The following is a 21,351-nucleotide window of genomic DNA, read 5'->3' on the forward strand; positions in this document are numbered from 1 at the left end:
CTGCAGCTGCAGCTGCAGCTGCAGCTGCAGCTGCAGCTGCAGCTGCAGCTGCAGCTGCAGCTGCAGCTGCAGCTGCAGCTGCAGCTGCAGCTGCAGCTGCAGCTGCAGCTGCAGCTGCAGCTGCAGCTGCAGCTGCAGCTGCAGCTGCAGCTGCAGCTGCAGCTGCAGCTGCAGCTGCAGCTGCAGCTGCAGCTGCAGCTGCAGCTGCAGCTGCAGCTGCAGCTGCAGCTGCAGCTGCAGCTGCAGCTGCAGCTGCAGCTGCAGCTGCAGCTGCAGCTGCAGCTGCAGCTGCAGCTGCAGCTGCAGCTGCAGCTGCAGCTGCAGCTGCAGCTGCAGCTGCAGCTGCAGCTGCAGCTGCAGCTGCAGCTGCAGCTGCAGCTGCAGCTGCAGCTGCAGCTGCAGCTGCAGCTGCAGCTGCAGCTGCAGCTGCAGCTGACTGTTGGGGGTGAGTCATTGGCCCCGATGGAAAGGGTGTGCAACTAGGTGTTCTCCTGGATGGGCGGTTGTCTTTCGAAGACCATTTGACGACTGTCTCCAGGAGAGCTTTTTATCAGGTTCGCCTGATTCGCCAGTTGTGTCCCTTCCTGGACCGGGATGCCCTATGCACGGTCACTCATGTTCTTTTTACCTCTCGCTTGGACTATTGCAATGCTCTCTACATGGGGCTCCCCTTGAAAAGCACCCGGAGACTCCAGTTAGTCCAGAATGCAGCTGTGCAGATAGAGTGTCTGAGCCCATGTAACACCCATCCTGCGCAGACTGCACTGGCTGCCTGTTGTCTTCCGGGTGCGCTTCAAGGTGTTGGTGACTACCTTCAAAGCGCTCAATGGCTTAGGACCAGGATATTTACGGGACCGTCTACTGTCATCTTCTATCTCCCAGCGACCGGTGCGTTCTCACAGAGAGGGACTCCTTAGGGTGCCGTCAGCCAAGCAATGTCGGCTGGCAGCCCCCAGGGGGAGGGCCTTCTCTGTGGGGGCTCCTACCCTGTGGAACGAACTTCCCCCTGGACTTCGACAACTATCCGACCTTGGGACCTTTTGCCGCGAACTTAAAACTTATTTATTCTGTCTTGCTGGACTGGCTTGATTTTTAAAATTTTAATTTGCTTTTATGGGTTTTAAATTTTTGTAAATTTTATAGGGTGTTACTGTATTTTAAATTTGACCAATTGAATAAGTTTTTTAAGGGTTGTTCTTAGTATTGTACGTGTTGTTCTTTTTGTATTTTATTTTACATTGAGTCCTTCAGAAGTGTATACAAATTATGAAAATAAATGAGTAGATACTGTAAGATTGCAGTGGATGGCTGTTGCACTTTGAGCTTCCTTGTAAAGAAAAATGTTAATCTTCCTGAAGGCAAGAAGGAAGTTCATCTTTTTTAAGATACTTTTTATGTGGCAAATTTTCCTATTTTTTTAAAAAAATCTAGTGATAAAATAATTTGTATATTTTCAACATTTAGGACTCTATTAATAATTTAAAATCATATTTTCCCCAAGAACTTTGTTCACCATAGTATTAATGTCAAACTAATAAAGAACTAACAATGGACGTGACCATTGTACAAACAGTGAAGTTCCTTGGCATTTATTATATCTCTAGCACAGGAGTGTCAATCTCACATCGTCAGTGAGTCACATGACATATAGGGACTTTTTCCCCTTTGCTAAACTGGGTGTGGGCGTGGCCAGTACGTGATATATCTGGCCCTCGGGCCGGGAGTTTGACAGCCCTGCTCTAGCATATAGAAAGGGACTACCAACCAGCATTCAAAAGTATCTTTCCTAACAATATGAGCAGATAGACTTTAGAATCAAATGCTGAGGGAGGTGGGGCAAAAAATCCATTTAAGAAAAACAATTCTCTCTAAGTACTGAAAAAAAAATCTTAATGGCTAATGTGCGGCATTTTTGTTTTTTTAAAACAGTAAGCGTTGTAAAAATATGCTGTTAAACTTATAGCTGGGGCAGTGGTGAAATTCATTTTTTTTAATATTGGTTCTGTGGGCGTGGCTTGGTAGGCATGATGTGGCTTGGTGGGTGTGGCTTGGTGGCCATGGCAGGGGAAGGATACTGCAAAATCTCCATTCCCACCCCACCCTGGGACCAGCCAGAGGTGGTATTTGCCAGTTCTCCAAACTACTCAAAATTTCCGCTACTGGTTCTGCAGAAGCTGTCAGAACTTGCTGGATTTCATCCCTGAGCTGGGGTCACAATATCACAAATTCACAAAAACTATAGAACTCAGGAAGATCCTGTAGGGTAGGCCATTGATTGCTTATCCCGGTTTAAATTATTCTGTAATAGATAATTTCTATTTCAATATGAAATTGTCAGATGGTTTATGCTATTTCATTTTAAAAATGTATACTACGCAATTTTCTAGGAACCACATTATCTTCACATTTCTATAAACAGAGAAACATCTTCTGATATTTGGATCTAGATCTTTAGTGTGGTTTTGTTCCAGTAACTGTAAGCGTTAACAAAAAAACCCTCAGCAATGAGGTTATTTCCTTGTTTTCCCTCTAGTCATTCTTCTTTTCCACATTGCTGCAGGTAAGAGAATACTGTTGATACTCCAGAATTATTTTCTGCACTTTCTGTTTGTTTATTTAGCCTCTTTTTCATAATTTATTTCTTTCAGCCAATTTCCTTCATTCTTCCATTTATTCCTTCTTCCCTCATACTGTTCATTCTTTCATTGTACGCATTGTGTAACCTGCATTCATAACATAATCAACTCTTCTCTAGCAAGTATGCATATAATTGGGAAACAGGTGGTCGGTTTTTGTTTTGTTGCTTAAAGAATATGAGAGAGAAATTGTAACTGAGGATGTATGTGGCTCACCGTTACCAATAGTTCATTCCTGATTTGGATTACTTAAACAATTTCCCTTATTTTTCTCTTCTCTTCTCTTCTCTTCTCTTCTCTTCTCTTCTCTTCTCTTCTCTTCTCTTCTCTTCAATCTATTCACATAACAGCTTTGATAGCAATACACAGTTGAAAAAACAGGGAGAGGTTTTTCCTGTGACTTAAATAATATAACAATTAAGAAAAACCCTCAGCTATTTTTGTCTTGGAACTCGAAGAAAAGAACTCTAAGTACTTGTTGCAAAATGTATTTACCTACAGTTCTCTTTGAAGCCTTTTGTTTTTTACTTGGGTACATATTGACCCCTGATTATTGGGTGATATCTGCAGTACAATCTTTATACTGCTGATCTGTGTTATTTATTTGGAAGCCATCATTGGGCAGTGGACTGACTTCCAAGCTAGGTCACCTATCACTAAAAAAATAAACTGTCTTTGTATTCTATGATAAATGTTAATTTCCTTAATATATTCTTTATTTTTCTTTCACAGGAATATCATATAGTTCTCTGGCTTTGTTAGGGAGAAGAATGTGAGCTGATTATGTTAAAGTAGATAGGGTAGAATTTAAAGTACATGCCAATTTCTTGTTTAGAAAATGGTTACAGAATATGTATTATTTTAATGGGTGAAGTTGCAAGAGAAATGTTGACTTATATATTGCAAATATATTTGGAAGGCATTTGCTTGATAACCAATAGCTAGACTGGACCAGAAAGAATGCATTCTCACTGAAATCGTGACCTCACATAAAGTGCTTTACTTTTCTTTACCAGGATACTTTATAATAATTCATTCATTTATATGGAAGCAGATAATATTTAGGCAGTCACGCCAATTAGAGAAATATTAAGGTTCTCCTTCCATCACCCACATACTGTAAGTCATGCACTCTGGAGAGAGCACCAACAGAATCTTCACAGAAGCTACTAAATGCTGGGTCTCCCATCTCAGTGGGCAAAATGATGGACTCATTGCTGAAGGTTTTCTTGTGATGGTGGCATGTACTGGAGTTGGATTGGAAAGGTGCCTGAGGAGAATCTGGATTTACTGCATCACAATTGGAGAAGGAGAGTTTTTACAAAACCAGTCTGCTGCCATACACCCCCCACCCCCACCAGTCATCTTTCGGTGTGATGGGAAACACATCATAACATTCTGCTATGATGGGCTCATGTATTGCAGTACAAATTATCCTAATGGTAACCAACATAAAGGAAGCATGATCTTTAAGTAGGAAAACCACACTTCAAAGATAAAGTGATGACATTGGCTAGATTTTTAATTTAATTTAATAGGTGGCTTGATCACCCTTTTCCACCCCACCTTCAGAGCCACCTAAACCATGTGCAGAGTTGCAGAGTTCCTGCTTTCATGAATGTTCCCCATGGCTTCTTCCAGGCACACCTGCTATGGAATTTGAAAGGAAATGCTGCAACCCATGCCAGGGATGGTCTTTCGAGATTCACAGGTATAAATATTTAATGCTCATCTCAATTTGATGATTAAACAAGAGACATCTGCTGCACAAGATTGATCCACTTTAATGCATATTTAAACATTATGCTGGCAAGCGCTCTGGAAGCCAGAGCTCATGAAATGTCCACAAGCGGAAACCCTACAAAAGCCTCACACCAATGGTGGCGAAATCAACTCGGTCCAACGAAGAAATCCAGACCGAATCAGGCGGCGAGGATGAGGAAGGAGTTTTCACACGGGAGACCGAAGAGACCGGGATGACTGCGGAAGTTGGAGGGCAACACCAGCGTCAACAATGCAAGTTCAAGGAACATGTCAAAGGAAGAAGGCACCTGGCTCAAGTCTGTCGAGCACCCCAACCTTCCAAAATTCAAACCAACCAATCAGGCGCGGGATCGGCAAGGCGACCCGTGATTGGTCAAAACAAAAGGCGAAGTCAAATCGAGCGACCGTGATAGTGGGTCGTGCAACCCGCGTGAAGAAAATCTTCACAAAACCGAAAATCGAAGGAGTGCCGTGCCGACTGGAGGTGGACACAGGGTCAGCGATCACAATCATGTCCTGGGACACTTTGCAGCTTTGCGAACATCAGCGCAAACTGCAAACACAGCGGCTAAAGTTCAAGACTACCAAGGGAATCGCATCCCTGTTAGGACAACCTCCGTCATACGGACCACACAAGAAAACCCTGCCCATCACGATAGTCGAGGGACCCTGCCAAGCTTGTTGGGACTAGACTGGTTTCGAGCATTGGGCATGGGAGTGACTGGCATCTACAGACTTTAACCTAAAGGACTCATGGAAGAATTCAAGATGTTTTCAAAGACTGCCTGGGCAAGTACAAGGGACCCCTATTTCTTCAACTTAGACCCCAGGTAGCCCCATACGGTTAAAGCAGGAGGTCCTTTGCCCTTAAACCCAAGATTGACAGGAGATAGACAAACTAGTCAGTCAGGGATACTAGTGCCAGTCGATCATGCAAATGGGAGGCGCCAATCGTCACCCCAGTAAAACCAGATGGGTCAGTTAGAATTTGCGCTGACTACAAGGCATTAAACAAAGCCTTGCAAAAAGCGCTTACCGGTTCAGTGGTGCAACACTTGCTGCACTCGCTGGGGCAAGGCGTTTTGCCAAATTAGATTTGGCCCAAGCCTATCAACAACTGCCCGTAGATGCCAACACAGCCAAGCCCAGACAATTGTGACTCACAGAGGTGCTTTAAATGTACCAGATTACAGTTTGTAATGGCCTGTTTCAAAATTTAATGGGCGACTTCTGCAAGGGCTCCCAGGGTGGTCCTATTTTGATGATGTATTGGTATCAGCGAAATTTGGAAGAATTGGGGCGTTTGAGAAAAGTTTTGGGCATTTTCGGTCAGCGGTCTAAAAATAAAATGAACAAATGCCAAATAGGGTAGAATCCGTGAATTCTTGGGCTACAGAATAGACAAGGAAGGAATTCACCCACAGAAAGCAAAATCAAGGCAATAAAAGGCTCCAGCCCCAAAACAAAACAGAGCTACAGGCATTCCTGGGTCTAGTGAACTTTACGGTCTTTTTAAAAAATAAGGCAACTGTTGCCGAGCCGCTACATAAGTTACTGGGAAGAATACTGTTTGGTCTTGGGAAAGGCAGAAGCTAGGGCATTCGAGCAGTAAAAACCTATCGAACGATAGTTTACTGATCAGTACAATAGCACAATGCCATTGGTGTTAGTTTCGATCCCCTATGTGGGGGCTGTGCTCAGCCACAAACTCAAATGGCACAGAAGCCCCAATAGCCTTCTACTCCAGAACGATGTCCTCGGCAGAGAGGAACTATAGTCAGTTGGATAGGAAGCCTAGCTATAGTTTCAGGGTAAAAAATTTCATGAATACGTTTTTGAGACTTTGAAATTATTACAGACCATAGACCACTATTAGGGTTGCTGGCTGGCGACGCCAACGCGCACTCTCGCCCGATTGACCCGATGGACTATCTTTCTAGCTGCCTACTCCTATAAACTGCGGCATCGGCCAGGAAAGGAGTTGGGGCATGCGGACGATTGAGCAGATGCCCACTGCCAGGGCGATCGAGACCCCACCCGGGACACCCATACTGCTAATTGACTCTCTGGACTCTGGCCCAGTCACGTCTAAGGAGGTGGCTCGGGCTTCATGCGGGACATTACTTTGAGAACTGTAATTGGTTGGGTACAAAGAGGTGGCCCGCTGCGGTGGCGTTTAAAGTTTGTAAAGAAAATGGGGAATTATCAGTGCAAGGGGTGCCTGCTCTGGGGATAGGGTGATCCCAGAAAAATTGAGGGAAAAGTTCTGGACTTCCTCACGAGGTCACCCTGGGATCGTGAGAATGAAGGGTTTAGCTAGGAGCTATGTGTGGTGGCCCTAATGGACAAAGAGATTGCTGACAAGGTTGGCAGATGCCAGGTGCCAGGAGTCCAGACCACTACCACCTCGGCCCCAATGAGTGGGAGAAACCCCAAGGCCCTGGTCTATACATATAGATTTTGCCCTTCCACGGCCAAATGTTCTGGTAGATGCATTCTCCAAATGGTTGGAGATCATTCTAATGAAATCCACAACCGCTGAAGCTGTCATTTCAGCACTAAGGCACCTTTGCAACCACGGGTTGCCGGACACTCTAGTGTCAGACAATGGCCCGCACGCGACAGTTTGAGGTACTTGGCAGAGGGCATCCGACATGCCCTCTCGGCGCCTTTCCACCCTGCGACGAATGGCCTTGCAGAACGTTTGTCCGGGCGAAGAGGCATTGTCCAGATCCAGGCGATTGGCAATCACAAATTGAGATTCCTAACGGTACAACACAGAACCCCTGTGCAACTGGCGCAGCCCAGCAGAATTGATGGGTGGCTAAGATGCCCATTAGACCGTTAAACCCAATTACACGACGGTACAAAACACCAGGCAAAACAAGAGAATGGCATAGGCGACTAGTGTGGGCACACAACTATGGTGATGGCCCAAACTGGTAGGAACAATCTAGACACAGGGCCAAAATATCTGTGATGGAGATGGCGGGTATGGAGCGCCACATAGATCAGCTAAATAGAATTAACACTAGACCAGAGATAGATGAGACAGGCCCTGACTACTCATTGATTGAACCCAGCTGACTCCGAGAAAACAGGACTTATCTGGTTCAGGGAGGTCCAGCGACACCAGGTTCCTGAAGACAGCAGGGCGACTCTGCAATAATCCAGGCGGATGGCCTGGAGGAGGAGCTGAGAGGAAACAGTCCCTCCGTCAGCTCGACTCACTCCCAGAAAATGAACTACGCAGTCCGAGAGTCAGGACGCCCAGCTATTTGATTACGAAAATAATATGCTAATTGCATGCAAATTTGAGTAAAGTGTTTTCTGGGAGGGAAGGAGTGTAATGTATCTTTAAGAGTTTTGGCGGGAATTAGCACGTTGCTGATTGGTTGAGGCCACCGGCCAAACTGTATATAAAGAGAGGTTTGCCCCAGCGCTGGTTGCTGGGTTCACTATATATTAAAGAGCTGTTGTCACTACCCTGGTCTCCTGCCTCGTTACTGCCCAAACTTAACAGTAAGACTTTAAAACAGTAAGGGGTTTGTAGTTTAACAGTAGTACACATGTGTCATCTGCCTTAACCACTGAAGGTATGAAACAGGAACACCTATTTTATAGGCTTGTAAGCATTAGATTTAGAAATATTGGAAATATCAGTTGCTATGGAACTGGCAGGTGAAGTTAACAAGCTTTAACTTCTCACTTTTACTTTTGGACAACAAAACAAATACAGGAATGTAACCAATGTTTGTGGCAACATTATGATTGATAATACTTTGAATGGAATTGTAGCCGCATATCACATGGAGATTCATTGATTTTATAATGGAAGATAACTGGGAAATAATCTATGTGTTGGCAAATTGAACAGAATTTTTCTTTATAGAATTGTACAGGTCAAATTAAAAATACTATTTTCTGAGAGATCTTACATTGGATGCAAGGGAATAAAGAACAATTAAACTGTCTGAAAGTAATTGTGTAGTTGCTTCCCTTTTAACTTATATGACAACAACAATGGGAGAAAAGCAACTCTATATTCATAGCCTTCTACTGTAAATGTTTAACACTGTTAACATACAGTGTCCTAACAGCAGGCCCATCTCTTCCTTCTTGCATTTGCTATTGATATTACCAAAAGCTTTACATTGCTTTTAGCTTTCCTTTCAAATCAATTTTTGTGCTTCCTACACACTTTCTGGAGATATTATCTACTTGCTGGTATACTTCCTTGGTGGAATTATCCTTCCTCTATTTTCTACCCGTCCATTTTAACTCTTACCTTAACTGAATGCTTTCCCTGCAGACATGGCGAATCCGCATATAGACGAGAGGTCGAACGACTAGCCTTGTGGTGCAACCAAAACAATCTGGAACTGAACACACTCAAAACCGTAGAAATGGTGGTAGACTTTAGGAAAAACCCTTCCATATTTCCACCTCTCACAATACTTGACAACACAGTATCAACAGTAGAAACCTTCAAATTTCTGGGTTCTATCATATATAAGATCTCAAATGGACAGCTAACATCAAAAACATCATTAAAAAAGGACAACAAAGAATGTTCTTTCTGCGCCAACTCAGTAAGCTCAAACTGCCCAAGGAGCTGCTGATCCAATTCTACAGAGGAATTATTGAGTCTGTCATTTGCACCTCTATAACTGTCTGGTTCGGTTCTGCAACCCAACAAGAAAAACACAGACTTCAGAGGATAATTAGAACTGCAGAAAAAATAATTGCTACCAACTTACCAAAATATTTACAGATCCCTCGCATCCTGGACATAAACTGTTTCAACTCCTACCCTCAAAACGACGCTATAGAGCACTACACACCAGAAAAACTAGACACAAGAATAGTTTCTTCCGATCACTCTGTTAAGCAAATAATTTCCTCAACACTGTCAAACTATTTACTAAATCTGCACTACTATTAATCGTTTCATAGTTCCCATCACCAATCTCTTTCCACTTATGACTGTATGACTATAACTTGTTGCTGGCAATCCTTATGATTTATATTGATATATTGATCATCAATTGTGTTGTAAATGTTGTACCTTGATGAACGTATCTTTTCTTTTATGTACACTGAGAGCATATGCACCAAGACAAATTCCTTGTGTGTCCAATCACACTTGGCCAATAAAATTCTATTCTATTCTATTCTATTCTATTCTATTCTATTCTATTCTATTCTATTCTATTCTATTCTATTCTATTTTTAAACTATCATTTAGCTTCTCCAAAATGAGCAGGTATGCATTTGGGGGTTTGTTTCTGAATTTTCTCTTTTGATTTCTAAACTGAGGAAGAATCATGGCCAGCTTTAATAGACTTCAGCTGCCTCATGCTTGGGAGACCTGAAAGGCCTGGTTAAAGATAAAATTATCTGTGTGGTTTCTAGGAGTCAAAAATGACTTAATGGCACATATAAATCAATCAATTAATTGCTTTCTGGAAGAAATATTTTTATTTTGTGCAGTTGCTGATAATGTTCAAGCCTGAATGAGTTGTAGCATGATTTATGTAGATCTACTTTCGTGTCCAAATATTTTGATTAATTTTAATCTGCCTTTAATTTGCATTTAGATTAGTTTTAATCTGCATTCTAATCAATGCGTAATGCTGCAGTGGTTAGAATGCAGTCTTGCACACTAACTTTGCCCACTGCCAGGAGTTTGATCCTGACCAGTCAAGGTTGACCCATCCTTCCATCTTTCTGAGGATCCAGATTGTTGGGGACAATATGCTTATGTTGTAGAGACTGCTCAGAGAGTGCTGTAAAGCACCATGGTGTGATGTATAAATCTAAGCGCTATTGCTATTGCTGTTAAGATTCTGGTATTTCTATTTGTCAAATAGAGATCTGTTAATTTGTTAATATTTACTACAGAACTCAATATCAGTCAATCAGTCACCTGTGATGCCTGAGGCTCTCTCAGCATGAGAGCAGACTGTGGAGCATTGTTCTCATTTCTGGATAGGCTAGCTCTTCAGGATCCTTGGGAACTCCAAGTCAGTATATCACCCCCAACTATAAGATCCGCATCGTCCAAAACAATAGCTTCCAGGCTGATTTCCTCTTGCATCTATTGAGCAAAACTTTTGGTCATTGGGGTCACGAGAATTATGTCGTAGTCGAGGGCTCTGTAGCATAGTAAGAAGTGAAGTGTGATGTTAAAGGACAGTTCGCAGATGATGGTTTCTGGAAGAGCAAGTTTATGTGCAACTTGAATATTTTTTAGATTCAGTGACTTTTTGTAAAAGATAGCCACTCCACCTCCCCTGCGGGTTTCACGATCTGACTGGAAAACATGATATTCTCTTTCTGAGACGATGGAGTCAAGGGCGGTGGTGGCTCAGGCTGTAAGATAGCCTGTTATTAAAACACAGCAGCCTGCAATTACTGCAGGCTCAAATCCCACCAGGCCCAAGGTTGACTCAGCCTTCCATCCTTTATAAGGTAGGTAAAATGAGGACCCAGACTGTTGGGTGGGGCAATAAGTTGACTTTGTAAATATACAAATAGGATGAGACTATTGCCTTACACCCTGAGCCACACTGAGTCTTCGTAGAAGGGCGGGATATAAATGTAAATAAATAAATAAATAAAAACTTCAGCCATGTTTCACAGACAATGTATGTATGTACCAGCATTTAACAAGAGGAGAAGTTCAGGCATTTTGTTTACAATGCTTCTTGCATTTATCAGTTTGCATTTAAGTTCAGCAGTGGCTGGTATAGAGGAAATAAGGGGCGTGCGTACCTAGTTTTGGATGACGGCTGGTTGAAAGTTCTGTATGATGGATGGTTGGATGTTTTGGGTGATGGAGGGTTGGATGTTGGGCAATTGATTGTAGGTTTTACTTTTTATGCAGTGAGCGCAGTAGTCGATGTATAGGTTAGATTCACCTTTCTCTTGCCATCTTTTGAGTTCTGTGCAGAGTTTGCGGGAGCGAATCTGTTGCAGTAATGTTAGATCAGGCCGTGATCAAAGTTTGCTGTGGTTGGGGTTGGTTCTGGCAATTGAATTTATAGCATAAATGAACTTTCATTTTCTGGTCTCATTTTTGCAGATGACTGCGAATGAATCTAGGCACTACTGAGCCATCACTGTTTTTATTTATTTATTTATTTATTTATTTATTTATTTATTTATTTATTTATTTATTTATTTATTTATTTATTTATTTATTTATTCATTTATAAAAATAAATAAATAAATATTTATTTATTTAAATTTTTATACCGCCCTTCTCCCAAAGGACTCAGGGCGGTGTACAGCCAATATTAAAACAATTAAATATACAAAATTAAAATATCAATTAAAATACATATTCAATAATGGCCAAATTAAAACCGTCAAATTGACCCAGGCTAAAATACCCCATATAAAATTACTAAAAATTCAAAATTTGGAAATTTAAAAATCAAGCCAGTCCCGCTTGGATAAACAAATAAGTTTTCAATTCACGGCGAAAGGTCCGAAGGTCAGGTTGTTGACGCAAACTGGGGGGAAGTTCGTTCCAGAGGGTAGGTGCTCCAACAGAGAAGGCCCTTCCCCTGGGGGCCGCCAGCCAACATTGCTTGGCGGACGGCACCCTGAGAAGACCCTCTCTGTGAGAGCGTACGGGTCAGTGGGAGGCATAAGGTAACAGCAGGTGGTCCCGTAAGTACCCGGGCCCTAAGCCATGGAGCCCTTTAAAGGTGGTAACCAGAACCTTGAAGCGCACCCAAAAGACCACAGGTAGCCAGTGCAGACTGCGCAGGAGTGGTGCTACCCGGGAGCAACGTGAAGCTCCCTCAATCACCCGCGCAGCTGCATTCTGGACTAACTGGAGTCTCCGAGTGCACTTCAGGGGTAGCCCCATGTAGAGAGCATTGCAATAATCCAGACGAGAAGTGACGAGAGCATGAGTGACCGTGCATAAGGCATCCTGATCCAGAAAGGGGCGCAACTGGCGAACCAGGTGAACCTGGTAAAAGGCTCTCCTGGAGACGGCCGCCAGGTGGTCTTCAAACAACAGCCGTCCATCCAGGAGAACGCCCAAGTTGCGTACCCTCTCTGTTGGGGCCAGTGACTCGCCCCCAACAGTCAGTCGCGGTTGCAGCTGACTGTACCGGGTTGCCGGCATCCACAGCCACTCCGTCTTGGATGGATTGAGTCTAAGTCTGTTTCTCCCCATCCAGACCCGTACAGCCTCCAGGCAACGGGACAACACTTCGACAGCTTCGTTGGGGTGGCCTGGGGTGGAAAAGTACAGCTGAGTGTCATCAGCGTACAGCTAATAACTCACCCCAAAGCCACTGATGACCTCGCACAACGGCTTCATATAGATGTTGAACAGGAGAGGCGAGAGAATCGACCCCTGAGGCACCCCACAAGTAAGGCGCCTTGCGGTCGATCTCTGCCCTCTTGTCAACACCGTCTGCGACCAGTCAGAGAGATAGGAGGAGAACCACCGGTAAACGGTGCCTCCCACTCCCAAACTCCCCAACCGGCGCAGCAGGATACCATGGTCGATGGTATCAAAAGCCGATGAAAGATCTAACAGGACCAGGGCAGAGGAACAACCCCTATCCCTGGCCCTCCAGAGGTCATCCACCAACGCGACCAAAGCTGTCTCCGTGCTATACCCGGACCGGAAGCCGGACTGGAATGGGTCTAGATTGACAGCTTCATTCAGATACTGGGGAAGCTGCCATGCCACCACACTCTCTACAACCTTCGCCACAAAGCGAAGGTTGGAGACTGGACGGTAATTACCCAAAATTAGGCTTCTTGAGGAGGGGTCTCACCACCACCTCTTTCAAGGCGGCGGGAAAGACCCCTTCCAACAAAGAAGCATTTATAATTCCCTGGAGCCAGCCTCGTGTCACCTCCTGAATGGCCAGCACCAGCCAGGAGGGACACGGGTCCAGTAAACATGTAGTGGCATGTAACCTCCCCAGTAGCCTGTCCATGTCCTCAGGAGCCACAGAATCAAACTCATCCCAAACAACATCAACAAGACGCGTCTCAGTCATCTCACCCGGATCATCACAATCTTGGTCCAAACTATCCCGACGCTGAGCGATTTTATCGTATAGATAACCACTAAATTCCTCGGCACATCCCTGCAAGGGGTCATCTCGCCCTCCCCTGGTGTAGGAGGGAGCGGGTCACCCGAAACAGGGCGGCCGGGCGGTTATCTGCCGACGCAATGAGGGTGGAAACGTAGGAACGCTTCACCACCCTCAGTGCCACTAGGTAGGTTTTCGAAAAAGATCTAACTAGTGTCCGATCAGCCTCGGACGTCTCTCTAGGCATCTTCTCTGGCATTTCATCTCTCTCAGCTCCTCAGAGAACCAAGGAGCCAATTGAGATCTGCGCCGGGTCAGAGGCCGCAAAGGCACGACACGGTCCAAAGCCCCAGCCGCGGCCTGTTCCCAGGCCACAACTAGTTCTTCGGTCGTGCTGTGGGCAAGATCCTCAGGAAACGGCCCAAGCTCCGTCAGGAACCTCTCCGGGTCCATCAGGCACCTGGGACGGAACCAACGCATTGGTTCCGTCTCCCTGCGGTGGTGAGCGGCGGTCTGAAAATTTTTGTATTCTGGTCCATCTCTGGAGATTTTGATTATTTTATCAGGGAAATGGTGGGTGTATTATAGTTTCTAATGATGTTACGAACCTTAGTAATATCTGATTCACTGGTGTTATCTAATCCAAATAATATAGCATTTTGATGTTTTTGTTTTCTCTCAATGGTATCTTTGACGAGTATGGATAAGTTTTTTGATTGGTTGGCAGATATTTGTGGTTTAGCTTGTGGTTTAGGTAACATTTGTTGGATTGGGATAAGATTTTGATCTGCTGAGTTTTCATTTTTTTGTGCTGTAATTTTTTTTCAAGATATGTGAAATGTGGTTCTAAACATGCTAGTATTTGTGTTTCTAAGCTTGCTTCAATGGAGTCGATGATAGTTTGTTGTGTCTTTACAGTTGTTTCCATGGTATGGACCCTATCAGACATGACAGTTAAGTAGTCAAATTTTGGAAAACAAGATGGACATATATGGATAAATGTAGGATCTGCTTGCAGGAAATTGGCTATCGATTTGTTTATTTTCAGGCAGGTGTGGTGGGCATGATTGGTACATAATTGGCATTTCTTGAATTCATCACATTCATCTATAGATTCATTACATTTATAGCATATTTTGGAGTCGTTTGGGTCATTATTTATAGTGATGTTCCTATATCTAAGAATTCTTCATTAGGATCCTTCATTGGATGCAGGGAATGCATTCCCAGGATCCAAAGCAGATATCCACAGATTAGAAAGGTAGGTAGGTAGGTAGGTAGGTAGGTAGATAGATAGAGTGTTGATAACACAAAGTATAGAAATGATACATATACAAAAGAGTGGATTCAATCAAATAGTCATCCCGTATACCATTTTCATTCTCCTTATTCCCAATATCTCTTCTTATGCCAGATGAATTTTGCCATTGTAAGCGAAGACCTTAAATCTCCTATTTTTCACCAGATCATCTTCCCCAAAGAAATCTGAGTACAGATATCCAGGTATCTCCAAATCCTAACATCCAAGTCATAGATTACAGACAGATTAGATAGATGATACATAGATGCAGTAGATGGATAGATGATAGATAGATGTGTGTGTGTGTGTTTCATTTGCAAGTAACTAGTTATGTCAATTCTGCAGACCACTCAATAATGGAGCCAAACATTTATCATTCCAAAGTATTTTAGCTATAAGCAGAACCATGTAACTAACGTATTCAATGAACTCTCTTGCTCTTGCAAAGACGTTTGTAACATTTAATCCACAGGAGTGTTTCAATGTCAATAACATTTAAGAATAGTTGCAATAGTTCAATAAGGCTGTGTGATGCAATCGTTATAACTGCATAAATAAAGAGCTGTGTCCTCTCCAAGGAGTGAGATTTGATTTAGAACCAATCCCAACATGAAGATCCTTTATCTGCTGTTCGCATTCCTTTTCCTTGCATTCCTGTCTGAACCAGGTAAGAAACCAAATTATTGAGAGTTTAGAAATGACTGATAACTCACTACTTTCTAAGCAAGGATGATCATCACTGAAAGCAGGATAATCTTCAACATCTTCTTTTAGTTTATGTGAAAGAAATAGCTTTGAACGCTGTGGACTATTGACAACATGAGCCTTCAAACATTTGAAAAATATGCCATTGTTTTTCCTTTTTCATTAAAACTTGAGATCCAGTGTAATATAGGGCATCAAGGAGGGACTGGAAAACCAATTCATTGATTCACTATTCTATACAAAACTTAACTGATGGTTTTATTATTGTATATTATTTGTTGGTTCATTTTAGTTTTGGTATACAAATTTTCAACAAAAAACATTATGAATGATGTGTTTGAGGGACAACAGAGAGTTTGATCTAGTGGTCAAAGCACCAAGCTAGAAATCTGGAGACTATTCTAGTCCCACCTTTGGCATGAAAGCTGGCTGGATACATTTGGACTTCTTCCTTCTCACAGGATTGCTGTTGTGATAAAATAGGAGAAGGCATCCTTGGTATTCTCTCAGCTTGTTTTTTTTTTCTTATAGTTCTTTCATGACCAAACTAAGTAATATTGAAAAGGAATGGAATTTGCTCTCTGTTTATATTCTAAGGGTCTGCCCAATTAGTATTGGTTAGGAGTAGTCTTGGGTTTTGTTTTGTTTTATACTGTTTATTGTTAACTTTTTGTCACTTCCTTGATTGGGGTATTGTTTACTTCTTGTTTATTGATCAGATGTTAAGTTTGGTATTAATATAAAATAATCTGGGTGTTGATTGCTGGTAGGGAGATATTTTGGTCTTTTTGTTCCCTTTTTTGTTTATTCATTGTCTCTTTTGCAAAGTAAGTACATATTGCTTATGTCTATGTGTCCATTGATAGCTAATTTGTCAGAGTGCCAGGCTGCCAGGAATTCTCTAGTGCTTTTGGACTTGGCTTGATCTACGATGGTCACAGTTCCCCAGTTGAAAGTATGTTTAAATCTGTCCATGTGTTGTGAATTTAAAGAGTTTTCATCATGTCTTATGACAGCTGCTTGATGTTCATGGAAATAGGAGGAGAAAGGAGTATTATATACATTTGCCACCTTGAGTTATTTTAAGAAATAAAGTTGAGATAACACTAAATAAAAAATAAATATTCATTATCTAGTGAATCTATTGATATTCAATTTGTAAAAAAAGAGAAGCTATTGCAGCAAAATGTCACAAATGTTCTGTTTTTCAAGAGCAGAGAAGAGCATCATTAGAAACATTAAGAGAAGAAGAAGAAAGCCAAAGGAAAACCAGGTTCTGAAGTTCAAAGGAAGTTAACTATTTTCACTCAAGTTCTTCATCAAAAACACCCAGCATAACCAGTCACGATAATTCAGGATGATTTCCTTGCAAGCTGTGATCCATAGTAATAATGGAGAGAAATATAGCACCGCAAGGTCTCTCTTTGGTGTGAATCAGATTTTTTTCCTCCATACAACCTTAACAGATGCAGGCATACCTGCCAATTCAGCTCTGGCCAGACATAAAGCCTGGGTTGATGTAAGATATATTGGGGCTGCTGAAAGGAGATTAGCAAAAATGGATTCCTTGGTCAGAGGGAAGTTACTGAATTCATAGGAATCCTGTAATTCTGTAGAAAAAAGTGATGTATTAGAAGGGAAAAAAATCTAAATAACAAAGTATCTTTACATCATTCCTCTGTCTACCCTTTTTCTTTTAACAGGTAATGCCCGGAACCGGTGTCTTGGACTAGGAGGATTCTGCCATTTGAGTCGCTGTCCACGAAAGACTGAGAATATTGGGAGACAGGGTTGTAGACGGAGATTAATATGCTGTAGACACTAAGTAAACACTCCTCTAATAAAGATGTCACAGATGTAGATCGGGATACTCTTATTTTTACTCCAAAGCATTTCAAGGCATTCACCTGAAGAGGAACAGGTGTTTCAAAGGCAGAAAGAAGAGCAGGAGAGATTTTCAGGTTCAGATAACAGACTTTACCTTAAACTTATTATGATCAAACTATTATTTTATCTCATTTGTATAGCCACATTGAAAAATGATGTCATCTCCATCTAAAACCCTGGATGTCTTCAAGATATGTCCAATGACCTGAGATTACTACCTGCTATCGCTTTTTCTTTCTTTACATTAATCAAACTGCTATCTATCAAACTTGAAAACATTTATGCATTGAAGTAAAATTTGGCAAAGTCCTTGAAATAAAGCTAAACGAGCATTGCAAATTTTATACAGTATATTCATTTAACTTTGTCAATGTGTCTGTCTGTTTGTGTGTCATACCACTTTTCCTACAGTTTGCTGCTCTTCAACCACACTTTATGCTCTAAAGTCACACAGTCCCATTCTTCCCCATCTGTTTATTTACTGAAGAAGTTATTTTGCCATTGAGGTCTTCCAGCTGATGTGGTCGCTTGAGCAGAAGTAGAGCAAAACAAAAACTATTAACTAAGACCCCACACTGGAAAATACAAAACCCAGAGTATTCTGATACTTAAGAAACTCTTAAGATTATGTTTTTCAAGATAAATACTGTGGGATATTATTTAGAATAAGAACGTCCTTGTCTGTTAACTCAGTATCAGCATAGTCTTGGCTCTTGATAAAAGAATGGAAGATGTAGCAAGAGAAAATTTGCATGAGAGAGATCTCTTCCTGAATCATTCTGTTCATTAAGTGCAGAGACCAAAAGACCTACTCTATTAATTTCAGTCACCAGCATAAAACAGAAGGAAAAACTACAAGGAAAAAAATATATCAGAGCGTGCATCAGGTAGGATCCGTTACAAACACAGACACAGGAAGAGAGGGAGATGGAGGGAAGGAGAGGGAGGGGGGAGGAGAGAGAGAGCAACCAAATGAGGGATACTACTGTGGACACTCTTATACCTATGTTCATAAAGGGATGTGATTTACTGTAATGATATGCACAAGTGAAACTATAATTTGCAAAACCAGAATGTACGCAAAAGTGTAAGAAACATAATAATCAGAAATCAAGTCTGAACCTTCCTAATTTTCCTCCCTCTCAAGTCTTGTTCACTTACTTTCCAATTCTCCTTTACTATAGTGCCTAAATTTAGAAATGGATACAAATATTCAACTTAAAAACAAAATAAACATCGGATGACATCATCCACTGCCATGAGTGAGGGAAGAAATGGCAAACTGATCACAGCTCAGGTTTTACAGCATAGAATAAGTTGTTTTCAAATCTTAGTGAAATAAGTCTTAAATAAAAGTTTAACCTATCTCCTTTTTTAAATACAATCCTTTTAGCAGTTCCAAGAAGGCTCCACACCCATTTGCAACTTAGCTGTGACTACTTTTAAAGTCCCATGAATATATTCTCCATCATTCCTGTGGGAAAAACATGACAATGGATGAAGGGCTTTATCAGGCCTGTAAGACCACATAATCAATGAACTCCAGCCTCTGTCTTAAAATGTCTCACCCAAATATTGTAAAACCCTTACTCAATCCTTTCATTCCCTATTATACATTGGAGCTTCCAGACTCCCTTATTGTGATTTTCTGATCATTTACCACAAGCTGACTGTTCCTATTAGCATGCTAAGGTGTTAAGGGTATATTGAAGGCTAGTTGTGGTTCCAGATATAATGGGTGAATGGTCTGCATAAAGTAACAGTGAATCATTTATATGAGCAGCAACTAAGGGGAGCAGAATGCCCAGATCAGCACATCATACCCAAAAACCCAACAAAGGGCTAGAAGTCAGGGAGGAAAATTACAAAAAATACTGGACAGGGAGGAAAGGGATAGATTTTTGTAGGCAGGGAGTAGAGGGTTAAGAGCAAAGCATCTCCTAAAAAACAGCCAGAGATTTCCAGCCAAAAGGAAAGAATATCACTTCATAGAGGGCCAAGAACTTTCATAAATTTTCAAAATCTAATTTTGTTTAAAAAATCATTTTTTTAAAAAAATCCAATTTCTTTTTTAAAATTTAAGAATTTAAAACCTTTTTTCACTATTTTAATTTTTTTAATTTTTTTCACTTTTTCAAAAATATTTTTTCAGTATTTTAATATTTTTTAAAAATTTTAAATTTCCTTTTTCAATTACAAAATTTGAAAAAACAGTTTATTTATTTTAATTCTTTAGAAATTTTTAATTTCGACTGGCTGTCTGAATTTCGACCTGTCTGTCTATCTGCCTGTCTCTCTCTCTTTCTCTGTCTCTCTCTGTCTCTCTCTCTCTCCCCCTCCCTCTCCTTTTCCCCCTCCCTCCCTCCCTCTCTCCCTCCCCAAACCCTCTCAGTGTCTTGGTGCTTTGGACAAAATAGGAGGAGGAAAGAGAGATTAAATGGGAGCAAAATGTGACAAGTGCACTGTGTTAAGGGTAATCTGAGTTCACAACCAAGTTTGTGGACTGTTGAGCAGAGTACCCTACGCATGAAAACGACTGAGACTGGTTGTATACAATAACAGTCACTTGCAGACAAACTGGGGTTTGATATTCCTTTACTTTTAGGGAAAAGGCAAAGTCATAGTCCAAAAACAATTCCAGGTCATACACATATAAAGTCAGTCAGGGATGTTACAAAGTCTTCTTACCAAGTCTTCTTTCAGTTCAGTTCAGTTCAATACACAACAGTCAGTATCTTGAGGAATCAGTAACTAGCCATGATCAAGCAACGATCATAAAGCTCAAATATACAGTTGCAGCATGTCATTAGGTTACAATGCTGTAGCGTCCCTGTAGATTCCCAAATAAGCCATAGACCTTTTATACATTGGCTACAGAGCTCAACCAATCAGGATGCTTGCATGATGCAGCACAGCCTTAAAGCAATATCATGCCTTTCTACAAACATACATAGTTTATATATCGCCTGGCCAACTAATTAGGCAAATAATAATTTCCTGACATACTCCCCTTTGGACAGGTCAATATATAATGGCTTATAATCTCAGCCCATAACTCTCACAACATGTTTTATGTCTGATTGCACCCTGCGGTTTTTTAAAATTATCGGCGATATTGTTTTCTGACATACAGTAATTCATTTGTATCATATTATCCTGTATACATTGCCTTACATTTAGGTATCTAATATCAGTATATTTAGATCTTGTTTTAACAGCTAAATTTGTTGCCATTTTAATAGCAGCTTGAAAACATAGCATCTTCAAAAATAACAATTGGATTATGTACATTTAAACCTATATCTAACATCAACTGTCTATAATAGATTAATTCTGTGCACAATAAAGACAAACAGGAAAATTCAGGCTCCATTGTTGACAAACTTATGTGCTTTTGCCTGATAGATTTCCACCCAATTAATGCATTTCCTAACATTATTGCGATACCTGATATAGATTTTCTAGTAGCTTAATCAGTAGCAAAACTAGCATCAGCATATGCAGTCAGTATAAGATCACAATTAGGTTCTAGATCTAATGAGTAATGCATTGTTAGCTTCAGTTAACTGTCATTTGCACCTCTATAATTGTCTGGTTCGGTTCTGCAACCCAACAAGAAAAACACAGACTTCAGAGGATAATTAGAACTGCAGAAAAAATAATTGCTACCAACCTGCCTTCCATTGAGGACCTGTATACTGCACGAATCAAGAAGAGGGCCGTGAAAATATTTACAGACCCCTCGCATCCTGGACATAAACTGTTTCAACTCCTACCCTCAAAACGACGCTATAGAGCACTGCACACCAGAACAACTAGACACAAGAACAGTTTCTTCCCGAAGGCCATCACTCTGCTAAACAAATAATTCCATCAACACTGTCAGACTATTTACTGAATCTGCACTACTATTAATCGTCTCATAGTTCCCATCACCAATCTCTTTCCACTTATGACTGTATGACTATAACTTGTTGCTGGCAAT

The 21,351-nt window shown here is 41.4% G+C and overlaps 1 long non-coding RNA gene across 1 annotated transcript; it reads left to right on the top strand.

Annotated features, from left to right (window-relative positions):
* The first annotated feature begins 15,348 nt into the window (after nucleotides 1-15,348).
* LOC131188075 (uncharacterized) lies at nucleotides 15,349-17,705 on the top strand. The gene is made up of 2 exons (XR_009152716.1): nucleotides 15,349-15,441; nucleotides 17,183-17,705. It is a non-coding gene; the product is annotated as an uncharacterized LOC131188075 (long non-coding RNA).
* Nucleotides 17,706-21,351: the final 3,646 nt, after the last annotated feature.

Source organism: Ahaetulla prasina, chromosome 1 (assembly GCF_028640845.1).
Source record: "Ahaetulla prasina isolate Xishuangbanna chromosome 1, ASM2864084v1, whole genome shotgun sequence".
Lineage (NCBI taxonomy): Eukaryota > Metazoa > Chordata > Lepidosauria > Squamata > Colubridae > Ahaetulla > Ahaetulla prasina.